The sequence below is a fragment of the Bidens hawaiensis genome, unplaced genomic scaffold, assembly GCF_021521415.1.
Source record: "Bidens hawaiensis isolate Kalapana, Puna unplaced genomic scaffold, B.hawaiensis_p1.1 tig00000001_1, whole genome shotgun sequence".
NCBI classification, from domain to species: Eukaryota; Viridiplantae; Streptophyta; class Magnoliopsida; order Asterales; family Asteraceae; genus Bidens; species Bidens hawaiensis.
This window is the reverse complement of record NW_027491014.1, coordinates 8774240-8800951: the sequence shown is the minus strand read 5'-3', so window position 1 is coordinate 8800951 and position 26712 is coordinate 8774240.

Sequence of the window (26712 nt, the reverse complement as noted above, 5' to 3'; positions counted from 1 at the left end):
TCGCGATTTTTGTGATTTTTCGACCAAAATTGATGTTTTATACATGGAAATGCTCGGAATTCAAAGACCTAATGATTCCTAGTATTTATAACAACAAAAACTTGCATTTTGACACCAAAAATGACGGTTTTTGACCAAGAACACACTTTACACAAAAGTTGGGGTTTTTGCTCGATTCGGGGCCGGATTTGATGATAAAAACGTATGATTTTCAAGAAGATCTTACCAAAAACAACAACAAACAGATTTGTGGACTCGGATTTGAAGTTTGAAGACTTCTCTCTCTAGTTTCTCTCTCTAGAATGAGAGTGTTTGGGTGGGTTTTGTGAAAGTGTTGGTGAAAATGAAAGAGGTGGTGCAAGAACACTTGATTTCCCGCTTAAATACTCGGGTGACTCGGGTTCGGGTTTAGGCTACCTACGGGTCAAGACTAGTCGAGTTCATAAGTTTTTAAACAAACTAAAACTTTTTCAGCAAAACTTTTATAAAATCATTTTTCGAATAATTATTTGAAATCTTTTTAAATAAAAACATTTTATTTTTCGAAAGCATAAAAATTAATATTTTTCAGGCTTAAATGTCGTTTTATGAAATAAACATTTTAAATGATAAAAACAGATTTTTCCAATGATATGGGTTCCGAACTTATCGTCCAGAACCCAAAGTCTATAGTTTCCGATGATTTCACGATCTTAGTTTACTAATCGAATTTCAGGGCGTTACAACTCCCGCCAAACCCACTTGTACCCGCACCATCAGTTGGCTGTGGCGGTTCAAGGAAGGTCTTGAGAATGGTTAGCCCATCATCAGCAGCAGCAACTTCATTCACCTTCTCCACCACCGGATGCGGGAAGGCAGCATACTGGTTCACTGCTTGGTCATACGCAGCTTCAGTATCCACATCATATAGAGGGAAGTTGGAAGGCGGGAAGCCCTTCTCAACAAACCCCAGACCAAGCAAGAAGCCAGCCTTTTCCCCATCCTCATGAGAAGCGTTGAGGGCTGCGCTCATGGCATCGTCGTAAGATGTGTCCGTGAAGACCCGATGCACAACCTACAAAACAAAAATACAAGTGTCAAAACCTTTTCTAAGTATCAAGAAAAGCGTAAAGATATTATGAAGCTATGCATACCTGCGACAACGCTTCTCGTAGAAGCCATTCCTTGGTAACCAGAGCCACCTGGAGGGCAGCTTGAGCTTCATTACGGGCGCGTTTGGCTTCGTTCTTTGAAAGGTTGGCAAGCAACACATCTTTGGCTGCAGCCTCTTCGACGCCCTTTAGCTTACGCTCAGTGTGGTCAAGCACCCCCCTTTGGTCCAAGATCTCTTGGAGCTTCTTGGCATCTTCCATGGCCAAGGCATCATGAGCCTGCTGGAGCCTCTCTAATTTGGCTTTGAGCTCCTCATTCTCAGTGCGTAGAGGCTCAGCAACAGCTTCAGCCTTGGTGGCCCTCTCAGTTGCGTTCCGTGCAGTTTCCTTAGCCAACCGAAGCTGTTCGTTAACAGCTTGGGCAGCCTTGGAACGGGCCTCGAGACGGGCCTGAACTTCAACCTCGAGGGCCTTGAAGGCCTTCTCCTTCTCCGCAGCAACAGCGGAGAGTCTCCTGTTCTCCTCCCGGATAGCCCGCGCCTGAGCTACTTCTTGAATACGAGCCGCCTTTAACTTGTCATTTTCACGACAAAACAGCTCGACGCGCGGCTGCATCCGGCCAAGGAGAATTCGAAGCTCGTTAGTCAGCCTACCTTCCTGGTAGCTCGACATAGCTTCCCCCAGCGCCCCACTTGGAGCGGCGTGGCGCGCCCACTCGACGTAGTCCACAGCCGTCCGAAGGGTTGTTCCTCGGCGAATGTTCCAACGTGGAACATACACTTCATTGGAATCCGACACTGCAAAAACAAAACGCAGTTAGGAAAAGATGATAAAAAACAAAAATATATATAAAAAGGCCAAAATAACCCTACGTACCTGTAGGGTCGACAGTAGGCCGGTAGCCGCCAAACCCATCACCCGAACCTAACGGATATACATCCAAGAGGTCAGGCAGATGGGAAGGAGGCAGAGATTGGCTAGAAGCCCCGAACATACCTACTGAACCGGCCGGGGACGACGTAGTCGCCGGCGCCGGAGGCACGGTCGAAGCCGCTGCGGTAGGGACCATCGGAGGTGAACTCACTGGAGGTGAACTCACAACCGTGGCCGCCGCTGCGGAAGAACCCGCAGAAAATATCACCGGCGGCTCAGTGAAGGATTCCGTGAAGATCGCACTGACAGCCGGCGGGGATGATGTTACAGTTGGAACAGTTGCCTCAACGGGATGAGCAACTGAACCAACACTTGAAACAGGCGCAGCCGCCTGGGTCATCGCCTCGGGTAGGTTGACCAAACCTACCGTCATAGGTCCAGAGGTGCTCCTCCCCGCTCCACCCTGGAATGCGGTTGCATCCACGCCTGCATGAAAACATATTTAAATATAATGGCGGAAAGATATGAAGTTAAAGTTAAAGTTTACACTTACGAGTCCTCTTGAGCTTGAAGGTGCGAATAGGCGGGGACGAACCCGATGGAGCCGGCCTCTTCACGCCGGTCACCGTCGTTGTACTAGGCTGCCCGGAGGTGACAGCTGTCTCAACCTCCGGAACAATGGTCTCATCACCACCAGGGTTCCCCGCCACCTCTTCACTCTCGGTCTCCGACTCTGACCGATTCCCCTGATCGGCAGTAGAGGCAACCTTCGCCTTACCCTTCCCGCCAGCAGCCTTCTTCTTCCGCGTAAAGAAAGGACCATCTGCGGATTCCTCATCAGAAGACAAAATTAGAGGAATTCCAGCAGAGGTTTGAGCATTGACAGGGCGAGGGTTAAATAACTCCTTACCTGGCCGCGTGGCGCTCAGAATCGGGTGGCCCGGCGGGTAGACCTCCACAAACCGATCCGCCGTTTGCTCCAAGATGGGAAACTCGTTCTCATCAAGAGCACGAGTACCCATCCGAGCGGGACCACCAGCTTCTCGCGGATGCAGGAGCGATTGTAGGTCGTTTCCCTCTTAAAACAAAAGAAAAACAGTTAGAAGAAAACTTTAAATCAGCAAAGAAGATGAAGCATACTGTAAGGGATAGAGTTCAAACCGTATTCGAGGACGATGGGGATCTGTGGCGCCTCCGCCCCAGCATCTTTCCACACCCGGCTCATCCCGAGCATCACCATCCCGGACTCCGCAAACCGGTAAACCGGGGATTGGATCCGGGAAATCTTGGCAAACCATTCCGCCTCCTGGTAGTTGGAGGCGTGAAGGCTGGGGAGTGCTCTCCCGTTCTTGAATGACATCGCAATAGGGACGACACGGGCAGAGATGTAAAAGAACTCCCGCTTCCAAGACCGAAGACTGCGCTCGGTAGCACAAATCTTCAAACCCTTGATCCGGGTGACCAAGGTATACCACCCCTGGATACACCTCCAGGAATAGAAGGTCATCAGGCGGTCGACATGGGGCTCCACGCCCAGAATGAGACACCCATTCAAAATGGCGAATCTTGGCGATCGCCATTGGGTGTACCTCCGTCAGATGTACACCGTGTCTCTCCAAAACACGGTACACAAACTTCGTCAATGGGAACCTGAGATTCCCATAGACGAAGAATGCGGCATACACCCCTATCTTACCCTTGGGGGCATCGTACACCGTCTGATGAGGCTTAGGAAACTCAGGCTCGAAAGGCTCGAGCATGAACTTCCTAACAATATACTGGTACAGGTCGACGGTAAGAGCACACTGGCACTCACCAGCAGTACTCTTATCGTCCTTATCAGAAGTAGACGACGGATTCTCGGCATACACGTCAGACTCCTCGGCGGTAGCCTCAAGATCATGAATGGAAGACATGTTCTCGATGTAAAGAAGAACGATTTCAGGAGAATGCTCGACAGAAAAGTTAGAGTATTCGTCGGAAATCGTTTAGAAGAAGAGAGAGGTGAAACTGTGAGTTGAGATGCATCCTCTCCTCCCTTTATATACTCATCGCAATGAATGCGATGAATTTAATGCGGAAGAGAGAGGAAAACGCTGGTGCAATGAAACTATGACACATGGAAAAAGCAAGCTGGCAACAGCTGTTGACAGGACGCGCGTCGTAAACTTCGCGGCCACGCGCCCGAAAATTCGCGCCCACGCGCCTGAAAAAGCGTCTAGAACGACCATATACTGTCACGTCGCCATAACTTCCTGCACGTCCTGAAACTGTCAGAAGAAACCGTCGGACTACGCAACCGTCCCTTCAACAGTTTGGACTGTTCTTATCCTTTCACCAACTCTTCAAATTTCAAAAAGATTCAAAAAGATTCAAAAGTAAGCGGGACTATACCCCTTACCTTGGCAACCAAGTAACTATAAGACATGTGCGAGTACAGTGTTAAGGCAAAACCCTTCACATACTTAGCACCTGCAGGGAATTGAAGCCAAGAATACCTCGGCAACCAAGTAACTATAAGACGGGTGCGGGTACAGTGTCAAGGCAAAACCCTTCACATACTTAGCACCCGCAGGGAATTGAAGCCAGGAATACCTTGGAAGTAAAGTAACTATAAAACGAGTGCGGGTACAGTGTCAAGGCGAAACCCTTCACATACCTAGCACTCCGCAGGGAATTGAAACCAAGAAGGATCTTCTGGGCCATGCTTGCGGAAACGGGAATAACATCCCCGCATAGCGGGAACGTCGAGAACTAGATTGTTTGAAGCTCCAAGATGGAATTGGTTGTTTTAACATAATTGATCACTATGTTCAAAACTACCAAAACCTCATGGAGAATCTACACAAGTGGAACTCAACGCTCCTGACTTGCGAGGAGGTTACAGACCTACCCGCATCATACCCAAAGATCAAGCAAAAAAGTCAGGAATTTCTGCGTGACATTAGGACTTCCGCGGGAAGAATCCCCATGGAAAACCTTAAAACTAAACCCTTTTCAAAACCCCTTTGCTTAAGTCCAAAAGTTCACCTCACTTATTAACAATTCATGAGAAGAACATTGGACTGGGGGGACTTGAAGAGGTAGGTCCCAGCAGAGCCCAGTTGGATCCGCAAGACTCACCTTGAACAGGGACATCTGCGCGGTTGGACCCGCAAGACTCACCTCGAAGAGAGACGTCTGCGCAGTTGAACTCGCAAGACTTACCTTAGAGGGACGTCTGCGCAAAGACCAACTGGATCCGCAGGACCAACCATGCTCAGAGACGTGACGTCCTTACGCGCAGTACGCAAGCTGTTCCCGCAGGAAAAGCCTCCCGATGGTGACGTACTCCGCCTGTTCCCGCAGCTACGGATACTAGCCATCAGGGAAGGCTACCCGCGCAGCAAGGCTACACGCACAAGGCACTTAACTCTCAAATAATTCAGTAATGTCACCTGAAGAGGGAATGAGCAAGCCGGGAACACTCCCGCCCAAAGCCGGGAATACTCCCGCCCAAATGAGCCAGTCCGCACGATACTGGAGGATCTTTTGTACTGTACCTGACGAGGTATGGACAAAAGATCTGACCAAAGCTGCGACAGCTCACTGACAACAGTACAACGAGCAACATGCTCTATTACTTAATGTCACTATCAGCCGCTGCCTACTCACCAACCTGTCGTAGCACGTGCATAGCCTGCAGTTGGTGGAAAAGGAATGGTACACAGCCGGCCTGGTCACTATCAGCCGCTGCCTACCCACCAACCACCAGCATGGCATGTGCGTAGCCCACAGTTGGCAGAACAGGAATACTATTCAGCCGGCTGTACCTTCTTGGAAACCTACCTTCGGCTATAAAGACTCCAACACCTTGGAATGGTATGATCATCTGATCTTATCTCATTATCTTATCTTCTCTCTAGCTAATTCTCTTAATATACACTTATATTCAAGAGCAATCTAGTCTGATTCTCACGCCGGAGGGTGGTCACAAGGAGGTACCCCCCCTTCTCAGTGACGAGCTCATGGTGTCTGTTTTGCAGGTCATCTGAAGAACCATCTTTGCCGGACCTAACCCTCGTGGGAAACATCTATTTAACCCCCAGATTATCCGTAATCTGCCCGGGGTCACTTAGTGTTTCTTCAATAGGGGAGTGAAATACTCACCTTAGTATCAAGCAAACGGAATTAGTAAGATAATAATAACAATGAAAACGGTGATCTCGCGTTGACGATGTGGCCTAATGAAGAACGTAAATTGGGAAATAAATATACGAAATTGACGAGGCATGATAGGACTCAAAGTTGATGATTAATCATTATTCTATTAAGTTATAAACTATTAATACTTTATTTATTGAATTTTATTATTATGAGCATTATTTTCATATTAAGGTCATACAAAGCAATATAAAGATTTGTTTCGAAATAAATAGTGTAAATATTTGTTTATAATAATGCATTTACCTCATAATTATCATGCAAAAATAATAAGATGTATTTATAAAATATAATTATGTATTTTGTATTTAAAAAGAAAACCTTTTTTATAACCTTTAATACAATAAAACGTTTAACAATTCAAATAACGATTATATATATTATATATATAGTTTTAAATCAAGGTTCGGGATAAACATCGAGTTAATATGATTGCTTTTATAAAAAAATACATTTTATTTATCGTTTTGATATTATTATTGGTTAAAAGTGATTAAAATAGCAAATCATAAAAGAATTAACTAAAAAGACGGGCTGGGGGTTTGAACCCGTGACTAGAGGTGCACAAATCGGTTTTTTTAAAAAAACCGGTTCGGTTATTAACCGGACCGGTTTTTTTTGGCCCGAAAAAAACCGGTCCGGTTAATAACCGGTTTTTGTATGTCAAAACCCTAACCGGTCTAACCGGTTAGGACCGGTTTAGAAACCGGTTAGAACCGGTTAATAACCGGTTAACCGGTTTTTTTTTTTAAATAACCGGTTAATAACCGGTTTTTTTCATAATAACCAGTTTTAAAAAAAACCGGTTTTTCCATTAACCGGTTTGTTAACCGGTTTTGGCTCTAAAACTTGTAACCGAAATACGAACCGGCGGTTTGTAAACCGGTCAAACCGGTTTTTAAAAAATCGGTTTTCATAAAAACCGGTTTCCGGTTTAAACCGGCAAACCGGTTCCCGGACCGGTTTTTTTGACCATCTCTACCCGTGACCCCTACCGGTTCTTGTAACCAAGATAACAACAACATCAGCCACCTGGGCTGATCTGGTGTTTGTGTAAATGAACAAATTTTAAAACCAATAAACATATCAACCCAGATTCATCCCCAAATTAATAAGAAACCCTAGATTGATCAATCGATCAATCCGTTTATGTTTGATTCAATTGATATTAGGGCTATTGTAAAGCAGATCAAAACGAACCAGTACGTGTAATTAATTACCTGAAACGATGTTAATATGAGGGCTAACAGAGCCGCTAAACGTCGGCCAAACAAGGATCAAAACACCAACTAAAAGACCACGTTAATACAATTAATTTAAGGGGTTTTTAAGCGATGCCAGTAGGGTCGTCCAGACGAGGTTAATTGATTTATGATTGACTCTAAATTATAATACCCAAAACCATTAGAGACGGTTCGTATAAAAAGGAAATACGTATAAAAAAAGATTGTTAATTCCCAATTAAAAGTGTCGGCAGCTCGATTAGGGAAGGTATAACACGAATCATGATTCAATTACCAAGTTTGTGACGAGAAATAAGGTCCAAGCTAATCAAACGGGTTATCGGGTTAAGGATGTGAACATGGGTTACGGGTCGGGTTTGCTGGGTAAAAGAGTTAAATGGATATTACATGTATAATTTACAAATAGATCCTCAAAGATTAGAGGTGGAATCATATATAGGTAATAGTTTAGTTTGGGGTTATAATTGTCATATTTTGAAAGTTATAAATATATCATATATAATTAAGTAAATAATAATATAATAATAATTTATCTTCTCGATAAACGCGATGTTTGTAAATGAAATAACCCGAACATTGAAGCGAGTCGGGTTAGATAGTAGTTTAAAAGTCCGAGTTGTTAGAGTAGCCCACCCAAAACAAGCTGCAGTAACATGCCCAACCAAACCACAAGACCATACTTAAGGTATAAACAAAGTGACATACTTACAAATTACAATCGACATCTACAGTTAGACCTAGACTTATGGTTTATCCAGTAAATAGCATCCTCCTTAATCAATTCCATCATCTTATAGTAGGATTGTCTCATATTAATAAACGCAGAAGCATTTCTTATTTTCCATAGATTGCAAAAGGTTGCCATACCGACTACCATAAGTCCATAATTGCCTCCAAATAATCCTGGAAAGTCCAAACTCTACATTTGTCTAACAGAGCTAATATTAAGTGGGAATGGAATATTTAGCCAGGTAGATACTTAAATCTAGAACTAAGCTAAGTTTAAACGAGTAACAAGTATGAGTCTATATTTTGCGGCTCATAGAATGAATTAGGTCGAGTTGGGTTTCATGTACTGAGCTTTATTGGCTCGCCAACCTAACTCGCTTATTATTTTTTCTATAACAAATATTATAGTTTTATATAATAAGTATTATAGCTATTTTTATATAATAAATGTTGCTATTTATAATATACACATATCATGAAAATAACCAACGGCTGATAACATTTTGCGTTTTATATATTGGCTTAAACTTATTACGATGTTGGATAAAAGCAATCTAACTAATTGTTTGTTTGCTTAGACAAAGATGTACACTACTTGAATGATTTGATTACTAAATTGATGTATGAGAAAAAGACCAAATTTTGATATGTCATGAATCCACCGGCCTGCTCACATTATTGTCTACTAATCTGGAATTGGCAAATCCCTCTCAAATTGTTTGTCCGTAACATGAAAAAAAACAATTATTAAAATGTGAGGTATGATGCATAACCGTCAAATTTGAATTTTGACGCATATTGAATAACATGACGCACCATTAAATGAAGTAAAATAAAGGTTATAGACTTATTTTCGTTGATGTTGATATAAGTATTCCGTATAAGAAGACTCGGCCAATTTCTCTATATATGATTGATATAATTTTATAACTTGTGGATACAGCTAGTAATTAAATAAAAGTCTTAACAAATAAAAATTAGTATGTAGCAGTGGCGGAACTAAGACCCTTTAATTGAGGGTTGTAATAGAAATGTTTTATATTCGTAATTCATTACTATAAATCAATTTGTTTTCACTTGTCGATAACCGTAGCCTTCGAGGCCAGTATCTTGAAAACATTGTAAAATTGTTTCATTTTAACATTTTGCAAAACCATTTTTCTCAAATGCTTTGTATAAAAAAAATCAGAGGCTAGGTAAACAAAAATCTTATATTTTATGATTCAACTTCTTCTCAACTTTTTTTATTGATATTTTCATTAGTATTTGACGTATTTGATAAAGAAGACATTTTGTTAGGGATTTTTAAACAACAATATATATTAACTAAAGAAATAATCTAACACTGTAATATCAAAAATAAAAATAAACTTATTATTGAATTTAGCAAACAAATAAATGAATAATCATCAATAAATTAACAAAAGAAAAACTTAGATAGTTTAAAAGGGTAGGTCACAGAAACCAATAAATTAACAAAAGAAAAACTTAGAAAGTTTAAGACCATGTGTAATGGTCACGTTGTGGCTGTGTTTTGGGTGAAAACGCGGGGGTACACCGCCCCACCCCCCCCCCCCCGCGTTATGTTGAAATTTTTTTTGGTGCGTTTTAGATACAACGCGAGAATGGCACACAGATCCAAAAAAATACCGTTGGGTGGGTGGGTCTTGTTGTTAACGGGATCGCCGGAAAAAATGGTGGTGGTGGTGGGTGGTAACGGGATCACCGGAAAAAATGGTGGGGGAGTTACATATCGGAGAAGGAGAAAAAATGGTGGTGGTGGGTGAGTTACAGATCGGAGAAGAAGGAGAAAAATGGTGGTGGTGGTGGGTGGTAACGGGTTCGCCGGAAAAATGGTGGTGGTGGGTTTCATGGTGGCCGGAACTCCGACGGCGTCAAATCGGAGAATCTAGTGACACCATGGTGGTGGTGGGTTTCATGGTGGCCGGAATAGTTGAATCCGGTGGGTTTCGTGGTGGTCGGAATAATTGGATGCGGGTGCAAAAAAGTGTAAACGTGACTGGACGCCACGTGGCGCATAACCCCTGGATGTGAAGAGTTATGACTACAGCCTGTTTTTGTACAAAACCATAACTCTGACTGGGCGCCACGTGACGCATAACCCCTGGATGTGGAGCTTTACGACTACACATGGTCTAAAAGGTTAGGTCGAAGAAACGTACAGGAAGCACTAGGCACTTAGACTATGAAGTGTACATGTCATTTTACTTCTTAAAAAAAAAGTGTCACCTCATTGCCATATCATACCCAACTCTACTTCACTCTCTTCTACAATACTATGAAAATGGTCACCAATTTACCAATTCACCACTTCCCTTATTTTTAAAATAAAATAATATATATATATATATATATATAACTATAACTAAGAATTAAATATAAATAACACTACATTTATAACTTAAATTAATAAAACATTACCAACTATTTAATAAAAAAGATTGATTTAACTAATATAGATAAACATAAAATTAAAAAACGAAGTATACATCGTGGGTAGTGAACCAATTTTATATATTATCTTTCTTTTAATAATATCAATAAGTGTTAAAAGTTTAAAAAATGTAAAAATATATAATATTACCAAAACCTCACCATCCATTCTCCTTATTCACCTAACTTCTTTTCTCTCTGTTCTTCATCTTTACTTTTTCATCGTTCCTTTGATTCAAGATTTATATTTTCCAGTTTATGTTATAAAATATATTTAAAAGAAGACAAGCTTTAATGGAGAGAGATGATGGGAGCGGCAATTTCATCGGCGAATTTCCCTCAACAATTTTACCGTTGGGCGGCACCAATAACATCGGGGCGGTGTTTGCCGCTGGCCATGTCATCAACTAAGCGGCAGAACGAGATCCACACCTCATAGCCTTAGGCAGGACGACAGGAGGCGTACATATTTTTTTGTATGAGAGGCAAGGAAGCGATTCACTCCTTCCATCCCATTATAAGTGTCCTAGTTTGATTTTTCAAGTCTTTCTTATTTAACTTTGGCCGACAATATTTTTGTTGTGCTATATAATACTTGATGTAAAATATATGAATGGATTGGGTTTAAATGTATTTTATATTGATATAATTTTCATCAAGTATTATATGACACGAACAAAAATATTTACGGTCAATGTTGCAAAAGAAATACTTAAAAAGTCAAACTAGAACACTTATAATGGGACGGAGAAAGTATATCTTAAGAGCAAAATAGCAATAAAATTATAAAGTTAAGTTATTTGGGCTTTTAACTAAGTTAAATTGGGTTACTGTGTTTAGTTTAGAAAATGCCCATTCACATTTATTTACATTAAGCGTACCCTACAAGACTTCTTTCTTCTTCTCTTCAACTTTGTTCTCTCCTCATGCAAAGTCATGCACTTGGCCATTAACATCTTTTCCATCTTATTTTTGCGAAATGAGATCAACCACAACAATATTATCTTAGGAGGATTTACATATTATTATAACGTAAGAAAGGATTCAAAATTTAATAATGAAATATTAAATTGTATAGTAATGATAAGGTAAATAAGATATTTGGCCCTCAATATAATTATATATGCAATTTGTAAGCACCTTAATGTTGTTTTGGAATTCCAACAAATAGGTAGTGTTGTATCTGAACCATCATGGATAAAATATTAAATAACTAATTAGTAATTAATCATTTAAAAGGTCAAAATTAAATAAACTACGCAACTAATGAATATAAAGTAAGAAATTACATTGTATTATGTTGGTGCATTATGTCAGTAGTTCATTAGTCTTGAGTTTATCGTGTCTGTAATCGTTACTTTGGTTGTTACGTATTGGTGAACTTGTTGCTTTCTTCTTTTGGTTTAGCGAACTTAGCAGTCAGCGAAGTTAGGGACAACTTCGCCCAGCTTGTTAGGCGAAGTTGTCATGGTTTATATAAACCTAACTTCTGTCGTTCAATAGTTAGTTTTTGAGTCTTTTTGTTTGTGGACGGTGGTTTATTGGTTAAGAGCTCTCGAAGCTAATAACAATTAAACCTTTGCTTTACGTGTTTGTGTTCATTACGCTATCTCGTTTATACACTCGTATCATATACATAGGGGATTCCACACCCTCTGTGTACGAGATACACCTGTGTAGATCCGGCTGGGAACCTACAATTGGTATCAGAAGTTTTTGGTTCGGGATTATCACACGAGTGTTAAATCGTTCCGCTTGACTTTTCGCGAAATAGTTTCATGTATAACACCGTTCGTTTTGTCCTTTCCTCTACAATACAACCCTCTTCGCGCGTCCTCGTGTCATTAAACCTTCCAAACTCAAAGTCACAGCCTCAAAATCATATTCTGAAATAAGCGAAGTTGTCGTCACACGTCGTTAAGGTTTTGGCGAACATATAAGGAGCGAAGTTGTGTATTGGCGAAGTTGTGCTCCAGCGAAGTTATTTGGAAAAGTTAATAGTTAGCAAAGTTAACCAAAATTCACTCTAACTTCGCCCTAAAGCGAAGTTATCTAAAAAATTCGCCACTATCTGTAAACTTAATTAACTTTGTTTCAATTTTTGCCCTCGTTCCGATTCAAGATGACTTCAATAAACATCACTGAACTGGTAAAGATGGAGGTAGAAGCTGGGTCGGCAACTAAAGCTCCAAAATTACTTAAAAGCACTGATTGTTTTGCTTGAAAAGACAGGTTTGAGTAGTACGTGAAATACCAAGATGCAAATATGTGGGTATGTATTCAGGATGGCTATATTCCTCCAACAACTGAGATTGAAGGTCGTGAGCAACTAAAGAAATATAATAAGATGGAGGATGATGAGAAGAAGATGTATGAAGCAGAAAGTAAAGCAATAACCGCTATAACTATGGCATTGCCTCAAGAGATTCTACACACGTTTAGAAAGTACAAGTCCGCTAGAGAATTGTGGGAATCATTATAAAACAGTTATGAAGGAAACGTCAGAATTCAAAACTCAAAGACAAAATTGTTGAATACTCAATTCTCGGTGTTCAAGTACTTTAAAAATGAATCACTTGATAACATCATCACAAGATACTATCACTTGATGACCGAGTTGAATAATTACTCCATAGAGTATACTGAGAGTGAGATTGTGGAATAGGAGATGTATACAGTTTTAATGCGAGAAGATAAAGAGTTTGAAAGCTTTGACTTGGAAAAGGTGGTCAAAAAGTTACGTAATTATGAGCTTAAAATGGTAAGAAAAGAGACGCCTACTGATCAGGTTCAGGATCCGGGAATGTATGGTGCAAAAGGCTCTCCACACTCAAGCTCGAAAACAGAATCAGGTGCTTATTACTTAGGTGTAGAAACAAACTCTACTCAAGATGGTCATGTGGTGATGAATATGGATGGAGATATATGCTTTGTTGCTAGTGGAAGTACCTCCTCAAAACCTCACTCTACAGTTGGTAACTCTTTAGCAAGTTCTTCAAATGTAAATTACTCAAAAATGCCTATAAGTGTAAAATGTGCAGAACAACAATTTACACTTTATGCGTCTTTCATTGCTTCGTATGAGAACTACATCAAAGGAAGGATAGTTGACCCTGCAACCCTATATGAGGATTATGATCAGATAGATGCTGATGATATGGAAAAGATGGATCTGCAGTAGCAAATGGCTATGATAGTAAGAAGGGTGAAAAGTTTTATGAAGAAGACAGGAAGAAAGTTCGTGGGAGAGAGACCGGGGTTTGATAAGTCAAAAGTTCGTTGTTACAATTGTCAACAGAATGGGCATTTTGCAAGAGAATTCACAAATGAAAGAGTTGAAAGGAGTCGGAATAAACCTACTCATGAAAATGATGCTGAGACAAGAGCCATGGTATCTCAACAGGATGGAGGATATAATTGGAATATCCAAGTGGAGGAAGTAATTGAACAAGCTAAGTTGGTGAATATTGTGACTGGAGGATGTGAAAAGGAATAAGTGGAGGATCAGGCATGCATGGTTGAAGTGATTAATCAGCTCTCAGAGGTATGTTCTGAATCTCAGTGTGAACAATGTGAGAAACTGTCTGAACAATTGAATGCTTTAACTGATCAGTATGTAAGTTTGGAAAAAGAATTAAAAAGATTAAAAGAAGAACACCACTATTCTAAACAAAAAGAAAATAGTTATAGCATAAAAATAAAAGCTGGTGAAAAAGACATAAGATGCCTTAGGCCACACTAGCTGAAAAAATACAAGTAATTGATCTAAGTTATGAAGTAGCGGAAGAAAAGACCAAACTTATAACTTAAAAGAATAAACAGATAGCTGATTATCAAGTAAAAGTGGTGGAACTAAACAGAAAACTTGAACAATTTAGGAACTCCTCCATGATGCTTAATCATGTCTTAAGTGTTCAACGTTCCCCTATCAATAAAGAGGGGATTGGATTCACAGAAGTTGCACCACCTTTTAATAATAATTATACTTATAATCCTTGTACTCAGCCATCTGCATGTGTTGAAACTAATCGGACTGTAACAGGTAACATAAAATTCAGCAATGTACCCGTTAAGGTTCAAACAAGCAATACCGACGTTAATGTTACCTATCATGAGAAAGTTGATAAGGATATTAACGAATCGGTTTAGGCAAATTCTCCAGTCACAAGTCAAGTTTCAAATTCTAGCAAGTCTGCCGACTCTAGTAAAGTGGATGATGAAGTTGTGTTATTAAAAAGGGGGGGAGAATGATACTTTCAGTAAAAAAAAAAATCCTCTTTAAATCCATTTGTCCCCCCCCCCCCCTATGTGAAACAAAACATCAGTGTACCAACCTCATCTTCTGCGATTACTTCTGAAAAGAATTTTCAGATGAACACAAAGAATTCGTACAAAGGTTGTTTTAAATGTCACAACAAAGGACATGTTGTCAGTACTTGTCCCATGAAAAGAAAGAAATCTAAGGTTGTGAGGCCAACCAAAACTAAGAATAAAATGAAATCAAAAACTAGTATTGATAAAAATGTCAAATCTACTAACAGTAAGCATTGGGCAAATCCAAGATTTCAAAGAAATCAACCTCGTTTTTTCTCGGTAAATCATAGAATGCGTAATTTTGAATCATTCGATACTTTTAATGCTAGAAACCCAAAAATGTTTGGCTGATCTCATAATTGTTTCTTTAGAAATCGTCCTGTCAAATCAAATGGCAACTTTCCTTAAAGGAACTTTAGGCAACCAACGAGTTGGATGCCGGTTAATAGGTTTGACCAACCCAAGACCAGAAGGTCTTGGGTCCCCCGCTTTTAACTCGTCTCTTTAACTATGTAGGAGCAGTCGGATAGGACTGTGAACAACATGTGGGTTGTCGACAGTGGCTGTTCCCGGTACATGACAGGTAACAAGAAATTGTTACGTGATTGAAAGTTGTATAGGGAGGAAGAGTTAGTTTTGCAGGAGAAAGTGGAGGAAAAATTTCTGGAATCGGTACTGTTACTAATGGAAGGATCAAGTTGGAGAAGGTTAATTTTGTGGAAGAGTTGAAGCACAATCTTCTAAGTGTCTCGCAAATTTGTGACGAAGAATACACCGTGCATTTTACAAAGGACGAAGCACTCGTGCTATCCTGGTTTCAAGATCCCTGAAAGCTGGGTTGTCATGAAAGCTCCAAGAGAATAATACATATGTGATGAACATGAGGTCCACTAAGATGGCGACAGAAGAATCATGCCTTTTGTCTAAAGCAACAGAGTCTGAGTCAGAATTGTGGCACCGGAGAATGGGACATATCCATCTACGTAAAATGAATTACATAGTCAAGAATGGTTTGGTACTTGGGGTTCCATTGAAGAATTTCAACTTTGAAGATCAATGTCTGTCATGCAAAAAAGGAAAGCAACACAAGATACCACATCACTCCAAGCTGATTAACTCAATTGTCACACCTCTGGATTTGCTTCACATGGATCTATTTTGTCCTATAAACGTCAAAAGCTTGGGTGGAACGTCCTATTGCTTGGTTTTGAGTGATGACTTCTCGCGATAATCGTGGGTGAATTTTCTGAAAGCTAAAGATGAAACAGTGCAGTTGGTGATTAATCTGATTACCAAAGTGGAAAACATACTCGGTGGAAAAGTAAAGTTCATCAGAAGCGATAACGGCACAGAGTTCAAGAACTATCAAATGGAGATGTTTTGTCTGCAGAAAGGGATAGAGCATCAGGTTAGCGCACTGTATACTCCACAACAGAATGGAGTGGCTGAAAGGAAGAATAGACCTCTAATCGAGGGCGCCAGGACTATTCTGGCATATGCTAAATTTCCCGTGGTGTTCTGGGCTGAGGCTGTCGCCATAGCATGCTATATCCTTAATCGTGTTTTGACTATTAAAAGATTAAACAAAACCATTTATGAATTAATGCGTGGTCGAAAGCCTAATCTGAAAGGTATTGAACCTTTTGGGTCCCCATGTTCGATCTTAAACACTAATTCAAAATTTGGTGAGAAAGCTGACGAAGGTATTCTTGTTGGCTACGTGGTTGGATCTCCCAACAGAAGAGTCTTTAATTTATCGAACAATAAGGTTGATGTGGTCTGAAACAATAAGGTTGAGCCTAGCATGGGACCAGAGGAGGCTTTTAATTATGATAAATTGTTTAAGTCTTTTAATTTACCATCTATTGAATTTGCAGATATAGAAGAAAGGATGGCCACTCAGATGCTAATTGATGAAGATGAGGCCATCATGCATCGTCCAAAGTTTAATGATAAACAATCTAACGTGTCAGGTGCTGTTGAAACACCTACTGTATCAAGTGGTGATGACTTCATAAATCCATTTCACACTCAACATAATTCAGATGAACTCAATCCTAATCTAAGTGAAGACTTGGAAGTTGCTCCTGTCCAAACCACCAGAATCCACAAGAATCATCCCTTGGAGAATGTGATTGGTAATCCTTCCGATGGAGTGCGAACCAGAAGTAGCTTGGAAGAAAATACATGTGTGTATGCGAGCATTAAAGACACTGGTATTATGAATGAATTCTTGTATGCCTGCTTTATCAGTCAAATAGAACCAAAGAACTATCAGATGGCATTGAAGGATAGCTCATGGGTCGAAGCCATGCAAGAAGAATTAGCTCAGTTTAACAAAATGGAGGTATGGTAGTTGGTTGAAAAGACACGAGATGTGCATGCAATTGGTACGAAGTGGGTATTCAAATGCAAGAGAGATGAGAAAGGGGTAATCATCAGGAACAAGGCGAGATTGGTAGTCAAGGGATTTAATCAATAAGAAGGGATTGACTACAATGAGGTGTTCGCTCCTGTGGCAAGACTGGAGGCAATTCGACTTTTCTTGGCCTTCGCGGCTCACAAAGAGATAAAAGTGTTGCAGCTAGATGTTAAGAGTGCATTTCTAAATGGCAAGGTCGATGAAGTGGTATACGTCGAGCAACCTCCAGGCTTTCCTGATCCAGACTTTCCAGATCATGTGTACAAGCTCAGTAAAACATTATATGGTCTACATCAAGCTTCACGAGCTTGGTACGTAACTTTATCTGATTACCTGCTGGAAAATGGATTTGTGAGAGGAAAGATTGACAGTACATTGTTTGTGAAGTGGAACGGGAAGGAATTTCTTCTCGTTCAGGTCTATGTGGACGATATCATCTTCGGGGCCTCAAAGATTTCTATGCGTCAGGAATTTGAAGCGGTCATGAAGAAAAGAATTGAGATGAGCGCCATGGGTGAATTAACTTTCTTTTTGGGTTTACAGGTAGATCAGAAGAAGGATGGAATGTTTATTCATCAAACTAAATATGTTCACGATGTGCTCAAACGATTTAAGATGGAAGAAAGTACTCCATATGATACTCCAATATGTGTCAACCACAAATTGGGTCCTGACTCTGACAGTGATGAAGATGTGGATCCCACTCAATACCGTGCAATAATAGGTTCTTTAATGTATTTAACGCTTCTAGACCTGACATTATGTTTGCAGTTTGTATTTGTGCACGTTTTCAGGAAAATCCAAAGGAGTCTCACATGAAGGGCGTAAAGAGAATACTTCGGTATCTCAAGGGAAAACCTAATCTGGGTCTCTGGTATCCAAAGGGAGGAGATTTGGATCTTGTAGCATACACTGACTCTAACTATGGAGGTTGTAACCAGAACAGGAAGTCAACTACCGGTGGATGTCAGTTTCTTGGAGGGCGACTGGTGTCGTGGCAATGCTAAAAGCAAACCTCAGTAGCAATATCCACGTGTGAAGCAGAATATATAGCACATCCAACTGCTGCTCCCAGGTTTTGTGGATACAACAATAGATGCGAGATTATGTTCTGAATTTCACTCACACTCCCATTTGCATCAATAATACTGCTGCTATCTCAGCAACTAACAATCCCGTAAAACACAGTAAAACTAAACACATTGACATTCGTCAGCATTTTATACGGGATTGTGCTGAGAAGAAATTAATTGTGCTTGAGAAGGTTGATTCTCTGGATAATTTTGCCGATCTTTTTACAAAAGCGTTTGACCGGTCTCGTTTTCAAAACCTTATTGAGCTAAATGGGATGATCAATCCCTAGTAACCGTGTCCTATTTTCTTGTTTTCTCGTTCTTAAAAAAAACTTCACTCTCACTGAGAATTATGTCAGCTGCTCAAGTTTAAAGGACATATACTTCTATATGTTTGGTCCTCTAATCTACTTGTAGATTTAACAGGATAGCCATTCACATGCAAACTGAAAGCATCTAGGGTGATTGTGATTTGTTTTTGTTCCTTCGCTGAAAACTATGTCGGTAGCTCTAAGTTTGAGGGACACATATTTATATGTGTTTGGTCCTGTTAACCAACTGGACTTACAAGACAGCCATTTACCTAGGAACTAAGAAGTAACCGGGGCGATTGAATTTAAAATGTTTTTCTATTTTCTCTGGGAAGTGATATAATCATTCAGTCTATAGCTTCTCAAGAAGCTTCAAAGTTGGTTTTTGAATTGAAATTGATTCAACCTTTGAAAAATGATAGATAAATTGATTTTGTGTACCTAACGGGTGAAGTTATTAAGCTTAAAAGGCTTTAGAACAGTCATTGTTTGGCATGGTAGCTTTAATGGTGCGTAAAAGTTGAAGTGATACAAACTAAATCTGCTAGATTTACTGTGGGGAGTCATTTTGAAGAAATGTTCATGTCTCCACATACATCTCTCCGAATGAAAGGCAAAAAAGTGATTACCCAGTCATACACGAGCCCGTTAGTGTCTTGATCACCACAAGTATTGTGTTATCTTACTGCAGTGATCCAGATTCGGGACTTGCAGGTGTTATTATAAAAAAAATTAATTAATTAATGAATGACGTTGTTGCCTTTGAAATTCAAAAGCCTAATACTGCAAGGATGAGGCACTTAAATGAGTCTTGTACGCACTTAATGAAAGGCTTGTATAGCCGAATCTCATGTACATCTATTGATCAAGCACTACGGGTCGAAGTCAAATCGAGGTGACCTGGGGAAAGCCAAATACGCCTTGAGAATAGATATGAGGCATCACAGGTCCATAAGTGATGTCCATCTAAATTATGTGCCTAATTGAACCTAACTCGTATCACGGAAGCAATGAAAACCATGCTAAGTTTCATGTACCTGCTTTCAACCTGTTTCTCTATGTCATAATAACGTTGAACATGAATCCTTGTGACAGCTCCTTAATCAATATGATTCTTGTTCGGATGTTTTCATAAACGCGCTGGGTGCTCTAAAAGACTGAAATTTGATCCCGCCTACCTCAATTTTCTTTATTTTATTTTTCTGGCGAACTTTTTCTTTTAATTCACGTGTTAGTCGCTCTTGATCTTTGTTTTTAACATAATAAACATACATTAACTTCTCTAATGGCGAAGTTGTGTGTGCCGGCGAAGTTACACTAACTTGGTCTCCCAGGGTTTTCTGAAAGTATATAAACCTCTCAATGGTCAAACAAACCTTCTTAAACCCTCGGTGAACTTATCTTCTGAATCAACCTACACCAAATCTGCTTTTGCTCTGTGTATAAGGTCTACTAACTCATAACGATTCATAATTTGTTATCAATGTTTGTTAACCCTTCCTATAGAGTCCGTTTTTATTAATTTTATTGAATATCTCTAAAAGTCTTTAATACTATCTCGTTGTTAATCTAGTTGTGTATTTGGGTGTTCAATGGTTTTAATCAGATCTTGCATAAACTGAGTTGGTCCTCTGATCGTTTTTGTTTGCAACAGATAAGGATTTAGAAATCTGAACTGTTCATGTAGCGAAGTTACCAGACATGTAAGTTATTGTTAACTTCGCTTGGACATTAACTTCGCTGCCCTCACAGTCTTTGAACTTAACTTCGTGAGTTACATGCTAGGCGAAGTTACCAGATGCTTATGCATTCTTCTAACTTAACTCGTTTGTTGTGCAGATATGGCTGAGGTTGCGGGCGCCGGTGGCACAAGTGATGATGGAGAAGACGGAGACAAGAGGCAATTCTTTCCGGGTCACAACATGTATGTCACCTTAGACCCGGATACTCGTGGAACTGAGGATTATGCAAAGATTATCACATTTCTCATATGCTCGCGGATCTTTCATGCTATCACCACAACTCTGCCGATATTCCTGCCGAATATTTAAGACTTTTGGAGAACGGTTGAGTATGATTGTCGCGTGGAACCTCCGTTTATGCGTGCTACCATCAATCGACAAGTGGTACAGTTTTCAGCTAATCAGATACGTGAAGCTTTACAGTTCGGAATTGGAACTACTCAGGATCCTACGGATTTTCCATGGGTTAGAAACGGGGCTTTTCTTCGCATAGGTTACTCTGGTCCGTTGGAAAACTTTCAACGCCGAAAGGGGTTTTTGCTAGACCAATGGAGTTTCTTGATGCATGTATTGATCGTTTGCATGTCTGGTATCAAAGTTGGCTCCAATGGTATGGGTGCGACAATGCAGTCTGTTATAACCGCGTTGACATATAATAAACCATTTAGCTTCAGTCAAATGGTGTTCTATGAGATTGATCGTCAACGGAGGGCCTTGGCTCAGGAACGTTTCTTAATGTATCCTAGGTTTCTACAGATGATTCTTAATCACGTAGCTCCGAATCTTCAACAACTTCGTCCTATTTCTTTTGTGGAAAGTGTGAACAAGAGGATTTTTTCTCAGTGACGGACATCTAGCGCACAAAGTAATGTTGACCATCGCCCGAGGCACACAGCTTTATTTGGGTTCTTTGTGAATCCAGCATACGTTGCTCCAACAAATAATGGATTTGCTGATCCGGTTCAACCACATGTTGAGATCATACAACCACCTCCTGTGATTCAAGATGCCCAAGCCCAAGTTGCTCCAGTTCATGATGTTCCTGTAGATGCTCCTATTATGTCCGTCACCGAGGAAGTAGATCTTGATGTTGCTTTTGGAACACAAGGGATATTTGGTATGTCATCGGTCGGTGCTTCTGAAGTTCTAGCTTCGTTGGTTGATGTGCCTGGGGTTCAGGTTCCTTTAGTTGCTACTTCTGTGGGACGGTCAATACCATCAGTCAAGGACTCTGAAGAAACTTTATCTAATTCCTCCACAGATGAGGCTGATGAGGCTCAGCGGGTTCTTGCCACTCAAGAAAGGGTACTGGGGAAACGAAAGAAACATTATGATGATGACAGTGACTCGGATTATGAGAAAGAGTTGTATGCTTTAGTCCGTAAATCCAAAAAGGCTAGGGCTGGTAAAAGCTCGAGCGTTGTTCGATTTTCTCCTTCACAGTTATCTGGTATGTCAAAATTCATACCATCCTCGTCTGCACCCTTAACAGTGACGTCTAGTGAACCCACGGTGGCTTTGTCAGCACCGTCTATTGTACCATCTACAGTTGAAATGTCGGTGCCAGAGATTTTTACCTTACCACAACGTACTGTTACTCCAACTGAAGTGGTGGCCATGTTTGTTGAATCTACTGTGGTGGTAACTGTTGGGTCCTTGGTTACAATTCCTCCTCCATTTACTATTTCATCTTCATCAGAGATTCCAGTAACCTTGGGTATCCCTCCGCCATATGCTTAGGACATTTCTCACATGTCGTTTACCTTTGATAATTCGTTGTCCGATTCAGAGCGTATATCGGCCCTAGAACGTGTAGTAGCTGAGCAATCAAGAATTAATCTCATTCAGACGCACGCTATTCAACGTCTAGTGGCTGAAAATCAAATTCAATCGTCTCTCCTTATTGAACATGGTAAACTTTTTGATGCTTTAAAGCAGGTCTTAGCATCTTATGGGTAGAGTAATTGCAAAGGTGATGAAATGAGAACGAAGGGGAGAGAGGACATACATGATTATCCCAATGCATCGAAAGATGCAGGTGGTGAGTTGTCAAGAACTGAACAAACTCTTGGGGCTTCCACATCTCAGGGGGAGTCTACAGCTCCATCTGGCAGTGCAGGTGGTGATACTGTTGTGGTAGATGATGAGGATGATATGGTTGAGGATGTGTTGTCATTTAGTGAGATTGAAAAGATTAGTGAACAGATTGAGTTTGATAGTGGTTTAGAGGAATGAGAGATAGCAAATGATAGTATTGAACATGATATTCCTAGTGGTGGTCAGGAACAGGTAAGTCAAGATAATAGTGGAGTTGGGGATTCTGAGTGGGAAGAATAGCCATGGTGGAAGGAAGAGTGTGCTCACTGGTTTAACAAGACAAAGAAACTGAAGGTGGCTCCAATGTTCAAAAGGAGTTACAATATTAAGGGGTATGTTGAATCAAAGAAAGGTATTATATGTTGGTTGTATGATGATCAACTCAAGGTTTTTGTGGTTAAAAGATATGATGGAATTCAGTACTTTGCTAAGAAGCTGAGATTGTTTAACACATTGCCTGAATGTGAGGTTAAAGATTTGGCTCGTCTGAGGTTGATTAATAGGAGTGAGGATATGTTTGCTAGTTGGGTCGGTAAGATTGTGTGGAGTGAGGTGGTTAAAGAGAAAAAGTTTGAGTTGTTAAAGCCTCAGAAGGGGAAATTGATTGAAGATACTGAAAGAGGGCTGCGAGCAGATGGTAAGCCTTGGATGGTGATGAAGTACAAACCGATTCGATGTCTAAAAGAGGTTCCGATGAAGACAATGCCTCAAGATGTGATGAAAGACCTGAAGTGGTGGTATGTAGATTGCCAGACTGCTGAAGCTATGATGGAAGATCAAGATGAACAGGAGATCTTAAGGGTGTATGATCCTATGCACCTAGTTAACTTGTCTCAAGCTGATTTGCAGGTACTCAATGAAAAGAAGATCTTCTATATTCCGGCTTGGAAAGATGAGGCAAAGAAATATCAACGGGTGGTCTCAGTTTGTGTGAGACACGGTGTACATGCCTGAATATCGTGGGTACGGATTTTTGGATTACAAGACGAGACGAAGCTGTAAGAGAAATGAAGCTACTTCCAAGGGAGAGTCTGTTGGTGCATTATGTCAGTAGTTCATTAGTCTTGAGTTTATCGTGTCTGTAATCGTTACTTTGGTTTGTTACGTATTGGTGAACTTGTTGGTTTGTTCTTTTGGTTTAGTGAACTTAGCAGTCAGTGAAGTTAGGGACAACTTCGCCTATCCTATTAAGCGAAGTTGTCGTGGTTTATATAAACCTAACTTCTGCCGTTCAATAGTTAGTTTTTGAGTCATTTTGTTTGTGGACGGTGGTTTATCGGTTAAGAGCTCTCTAAGCTAATAACAGTTAAGCATTTGCTTTACGTGTTTGTGTTCATTACGTTATCTCGTTTATACACTTGTATCGTATATGTTGGGGATTCCGCACCCTATGTGCACGAGATACTTCTGTTTAGATCCAGCTGGGAACCTACATAGTCGTATTCCACTATCAAGCTCCAGATATGTTGTAAAGCCCCGTTATCGGTAGCCCTACTTTCGTGTTGGATTTACTCATAAACGCAGTTCTAAATATCAGAGTATTAAAAACATTCGCGGAATATAAATACTTTAATAGAACATTTCATAACAATTCAAAACTTGTCTTAAACAACCAACTTGTCTTTCAAAAACTAAGTAATTAAAATATAATACGCCCTGAGCCTTCCGATGCCAGTCTCTTATTCAACGCCACGTGTCCCCTCAAGCGAGCTGCCTCATCCTACTCACTTGCGTGCATACTAAAAGTCAGCTACGCTGAGTGAGTTCTAGTTAATCATACATTATACAATACACATAAACTTATATTCTTTCAATCATACTTTCATACTTTCATACTTTCTTTTGTACTAACTTGCTTTCATATCTTACGTTATAAAGAGCATTTCGCCCTACATTCCTCGAGTATTATTAGGGCTCGGTACCCTCCTTCCTCGAGTATTATTTGGGCTCGGTACCCTCTTTCCTCGAATATTAGTAGGGTTCGATTCCCTCTTCGTTACCATACAACATACATCATACCTCGAGTATTATTAGGGCTCGGTACCCTTTTCGTAACCATACAACCATACAACCATCCTGTCATTCTTTTATTAATTTTATCACGTTCATACACATAAGCATACATATCATACTTACCTTATACATAGCGTTACAACCTGACAGTATGTGCAATATCCGAAGATCGTTCACGTACCATCAAGCAATCATTCAGACATTTCACATTATTCACATAAGGCATACACTTATCTCTTAGGATAAGCGTATTAACAAACATATTGAGTATGCACACAACCCCGAAAACATAACACATAAATGGGGCTAGAAACTCACCTGAATCCTGTTACGCTCTCCATTAATCGTTATTCCCTTCTTGAGCTGTGCACGGCTAACTGTATAATATTTACATGTATCAATTAACTACTACTATTCATGTTGTATTTCTATCTTTATATAACCCACAACGAACGGGGGTCCGGGGGCAGCGCCCCTGAAAGCGGGGTTCTAGGGGCGGCAGCCCCTAGCAGGGTCCAAGGGGCAGAGCCCCTGGATGGGGTCGAGCTGCCAGGTGAACTTGGAAAAATTTAATTTCCATTAACTGTCTTAACACATTTTTCATTAGGTTTTTTTTTAATTTATTTTCTAATTTGCTAACTCTAGCGAACTTATCATTAAGCGAACTTAACAATAAGCGAACTTAACATTAGGCGAACTTACTGTAAGCGAACTTAGTGTTAAGCGAACTTATCTTTTAAGCAAACTTATCATTCAGCGAAGTTAAGCATTCAGCGAACTTAACTCAGGCGAAGTTAGCATTGAACGAACTTATCACCGGGCGAAGTTATGGCTTGACGAACTTACTCAGCGAACTTATGTACTCAGCGAAGTTGTCAGGGGCGAACTTGGCTGGCGAACTTGCTTGCAAGCGAACTTGCTTGAAGGCGAAGTTATTCAGCATTCGCCTCTGTTCATTCGTAATCACCAGAATCACCCTCGTTTCATCGAGAAATTCTTGGATATGACGTTAACAAGTCCCGCGATCATTCCCATGGCCTTGTTCGGGTAAAACTTAGCCCGGAATGACGTAAAGTTCGGACCTTTATGGTAAAAACGTTCAATAAAACGTAAACTTTAAAGGTCAAGAACATACCTTTTGTGCTCGTTCGATATTGGTTAGCTTGTTTAGGAACTCTAGATCTCGTGTAGGACTCGAATAACAAAAATCTAATCACAACTAACGTTTAATCTCTCTCGGATCTTGCTCGTTTCTCTCTCTCGGCCGCCGGCCGTATATGGTGGTGTGGTGTATGTGTTTTTGGAGTGTGTTAGAGAATAAGATGGTAAGAATGAGTATTTAGGGTTTTAGGTTGGTTTAGGGGATATTTATATCCCTTAAAGCCCATGGACCTAATGCCCATTCCCATTTAACCCACCTTAATTAATATAAGTCCATGATCCGTTCTTTACTCGATATTACTTAATTAATAACGCGAAATCACTAAACGTAACTTTCTTTATTTATCATTATAATATTCAGGATGTTACATATGTAGTTATAATAAAAAAATAATTAATAAAATTTTCGATAAAGTAAAAAAAATAAATATAACCTTATACAACAAACACCAAATAAAATTGAGGTTTTTACCTAACACCCCCGATTGGAGATTGAGCATGAGATGATAGTTTATATACCATTTTGATATCATCTCACCAAATTGAAGTTTATCGTTGTATACTATATTATTTCTCCTAATCATTATACCGCCACATGAGGCGTCATCACCATAAAAGTGCATCAAAAAAACTTTTGATAATTCCTACAAAAGTCGATGGATATAAATTTAAGTAAGCATAATAAATAAATCAATATGAAAAAATGTTATTAAGCTTAGTACCAAATGTTGTGAAAATGAATCTCTTAATCTCTTAAATATAAAAAAAAAAGTCAATACATTTTCCCGTTTATATAGGAAATAATTAAAGGTTTTAATTACAATTAATTCATAAATCGATGATTTTGCAAAATTATGGTAAATTGAATGATATGTAATTTTGATAATTGAATATGATTTTAATCTGATCATTGAAATGATTTTGAATTTTGAGATATTTGATGAAATTAGAAAAGTTAATCTCACAAATTTTATTTTAGAAAGTA